This window comes from Habropoda laboriosa, unplaced genomic scaffold, assembly GCF_001263275.1.
Source record: "Habropoda laboriosa isolate 0110345459 unplaced genomic scaffold, ASM126327v1 scaffold983, whole genome shotgun sequence".
In the NCBI taxonomy this organism is placed as follows: Eukaryota; Metazoa; Arthropoda; class Insecta; order Hymenoptera; family Apidae; genus Habropoda; species Habropoda laboriosa.
This window is the reverse complement of record NW_017101081.1, coordinates 221,899-226,273: the sequence shown is the minus strand read 5'-3', so window position 1 is coordinate 226,273 and position 4,375 is coordinate 221,899.

Here is a 4,375-nt window from a genome sequence, read left to right as displayed (position 1 = left end):
AATCAATTAAGTCAGTTATTTTGAGGACAATCGGTGTAAGTCACTTTAACCCTTTAAATCCGAGCGACGTACTTATACATATGCAGTAGACTCCCGTACAACGCAAGTTCCTATAACGCGCCAAAGATATTGCGACTACTGTTTTCATATAACGCGATTCCTCGTACATACAACGCGCTGAATAATAAAATACAGGAATTCCCCGCATTTAAAAATTAAATCTGCTTTAGTTGAGATTCAGTTTTCTTTTTTGTTGATTGTTTCTTTATTACACATGTGGCGGAGCACATGTGTCATCCAGGTTCGCACGAGGACGAACGGCCCGCTTTCAACGAATTTTCCGTTTCCACCACTTTCTCCACTTCTATCTTTATCTATCGCTACTCCTGTCTCCCTGTCCTAACAATATAAAAACCCAGTACGCCTACACCTCCGGGGAGTTTGGTTCCTTTACCGACCATCGCGACGTACCCGCCGAACCGCTGCCGCCGGGACAATTAACAAAGTAAACGATTGTATTTTCTGGACAAATTGTACGCCTATACGACCATACACTTATACTTTAATAAATTGAGGTGAAAACAGTGTAACGACGTTCCTCACTCACCTCATACATTAATAATATGTTTTTTTATACCAACAACGTATGTCTATATGTCACTTATTTTCAAAAAACTGCCCTATTTGATAAAACAGAAAATAAAAGTTGGCATGGCAATAATCATTCCAAACATGTTACTTTAGATTATTCAAGATTATACGAGAAAAATTCTCGTATAACACGATTTCCTATAACGCGAATTCATACAACGCGTAAAGTTTAACCGCGTTATGCGGGAGTCTACTGTATATGTTCTGTATACTTTGATGAATCTCTGCAGGATGATCTTCCATTTTATGAAATCAACATAAAGCCGGTGTCAAGAGGAAGGCCTTTGCATTTGCTCAATACATGCATATTGTTCAAAACCCACTGTATCCAGAGCGTAGACCCGTAAAAGAAATTAAAAAGAAACACATGTTTGATCTACTATGTTGTATTGCGCCACATTACCATTTATTTTACCGAAGTTTTAAATACGACCATTAATCTCAAAAGCAAACCAAATGAACTTTGATGCAGTGAATGGCACTGAAAATGATAATCCGGACGAATATGTACATAGATTACCTTATTCAAACTTTTCAGTGGACATTTGACATAAGTCACAATTTTTTGATGCAATATGATTTCTTTTAAAAAACCATGGAGATTTTCTTTTGTTTCTCTTGCAGTTAAGTTCATTTCTATGTTATCTCTTAATAAAAATCATTTTTTGCATCTTTAATAGCATTGTCATTTTTTACAACTAGAGTTTTGAGACTTTCACGGCCCGAATTGATATGAGTGGAAATATTTGAGGCTTCCGGGTGTAAGCCGTGTCCAAAAGAATTTACATTCCGACGTTTCGCCAGCATTGCAGCTAGCTTCATCAGGGTCTAGTGACGTACTGATAATAGCGTACGTCTGGGTGTTCACTGCTTTAAGTACCTATGTTCATTTTTACGGGTCAGTGATTTTGACCAATCAGTGTTTAATTGATCGACCAATCAAACACCGATTTTTAATTGATCAACCAATTAAAAACCGGTTTTTGATTGGTCGATCAATTAAAAAAACGGGAGGAGGATGCTCCAGATAGGGTTGAGTTGGTAACCTGTGTCTCTGTTGATGTTATTAGAGTTTTTCATAATTTCTAAGAATTCCCTGTACAGTAAATTCTCTACAAGAATCAGTAAGTTTGGATTCTACAAGTGACAGTATAGATGGTCCTACGCCTAGGTGGTGTCATTGCTGCGCCCATGTTATCTCCTTCGCAGTCAGTCAAGCGTGTAACGCTACACCAGTCGGTTTCCTTTACGAGACTTCACGGCTCGAAAAATCATGATAGAAAATTATAATTTCTTTCATTTTACTTTTTTTCATCTGGAATTTTTTTTAACATGTTGGTGAGATTTTTCTGATGAAAATGATATCAAACACGATATAATTTGAACAACATTTACTTATTAACACGTTCACTGTCGCGCCAGATTTACAGGTTGCTGTCAGGCGGCCACAAGAAAATACATTTTAAGCATAGGATTATAGTATTATGCTTTATAATTTTTTTTTTTCAATTGAAAATAATGTCTAGCTAGCTATGACGTTCAAAATTTTTAGTTGACAACATTTATTTTATTTTAATTATTCTAAACATTTGAGACACTCCAGTCACTGATGACCACCATGGCCATATCGAGGAAACAATCTAACGTTAAAACTTATTGAGTGATTAATTTAATTTCATAATATATCGCTTTAGCGAGCCACCGTTTGCTTGCCAATTGTTTATCACAAAGAGTCGGCCTACCTCCACGTAAAAAAAAAAAAAAAATGTAGGGTCGATAGCAGCAGAAAAGCTGCTAAACAATCAGAATTAAATGTAACGATAGAAATTATTGCAATAATGCGTAATAATGAAAGAATCAAAAGAAAAAACGCGAATTCATATCTTTCTCGATTCTAGAATATAAGAAAATTTGAATAAAATACGCGACGAGAATTGGGGAGAAGCATAAGTTAAACGCGTAAAAATATTCAATAATAAACGAACTAGGGATGAAGCTATTATTTCAATACGCGATGCACTGACTCTAGTATTTACTAAAATTCAAAAATTCTCGTATAAATTCCGAAAATAGATTATTAATTACGGTAAACTACTGAGACGGTTTAATTAAGGGTGGGCATGGTGCTGCTTTAGTTTGAAATGATTTATAAACACATAATTAACAGAGGAAAAACCGTGAAACGGCAAAACGTCTACATTCTAATTGTTATAACATGTAAACAGAACTTTAAATTTAGTGTAAACAGAAAAAAGTTTGAAATGATTTATAAACACATAATTAACAGAGGAAAAACCGTGAAACGGCAAAACGTCTACATTCTAATTGTTATAACATGTAAACAGAACTTTAAATTTAGTGTAAACAGAAAAAATATATAATACAATTTATTTCACGGTATTGCAACAAATAAACGTTGAATCAATATTTAATTCGTATAAAAACAATTATTTAACGTAATAATTTTACCTTCACTATGGCTATTTTTAATCTACGACCACAGGTCAACCTGATTTCTAATCCTTACGAACTTTAAATTCAGTCTAAACTGAGAACTAGCTGGTAGCCCCCGACCACTCTATTCACATCTCAGAACCTTCAGGTCAAAATACGCCGCGAAGTGTCTAGGGCCCAGTATAAAGGGTGAATAAGTTCGCAGGACATCGGCGGGTCCTTATATACCTGCGGTACCCTCTCCCCAAGGTCATTAGCAAAATCGTCGGTTAAGTCAGGCGGGAAATTTTCGTTATCCTAACACGGTATAATTTATGAATTTTCACAATTTTGTTATAAATTTATACTTACGACAATTTGTTATAACATTGCATATAACAATTTATACGTTTTTACAATATTCTTCAATGGAAACATAGGTTTTAGCGTTCTCGTTACTTACTCGTGGTTAAATTAATTTCGTAGGGATTAAAAATCAAGTTGACCTGTGGTCGTAGATTAAAAATAACCATAGTACAGCTAAATTTATCGTGTTAAATAATTCTTCTTACACGAATCAAAAATGTATTCAACGTTTGTTTGTTATAATATCGCGAAATGAATTATTTGTTCAGTTCTGTGCATTTTCTCTACAGTTCAACCTAATTTACTTAAATTTACATTACGAGACAGTATACTGTAACAAGTAGTAACAAGCAAACGTTGAATAAATTCCTAATTCGTATTAAAAAAATTATTTAACACAATAATTTCAGCTTTATTATATTATTCTTGATAAATGACCACAGGTCAACTTGATTTTTAATCGTTATAATCTTTAAATTCAGTGTGAATAGAGAAAATGTGTAATATAATTCATTTCACAATATTATAACAAACCAACGTTGAATACATTTTCCATTCGTGTAAAAAGAATTATTTAACACGATAAATTTAGCTGTACTATGGTTATTTTTAATCTACGACCACAGGTCAACCTGATTTTTAATCCCTACGAAATTAATTTAACCACGAGTAAGTAACGAGAACGCTAAAACCTATGTTTCCATTGAAGAATATTGTAAAAACGTATAAATTGTTATATGCAATGTTATAACAAATTGTCGGAAGTATAAATTTATAACAAAATTGTGAAAATTGATAAATTATACCGTGTTACGATATCGGAAATCTCCCGCGAAAATCTCCCGCGAAAATTTCCCGCCTGACCTAACGGACGATTTTGCTAATGACTTTGGGGAGAGGGTACCGCAGGTATATAAGGACCCGC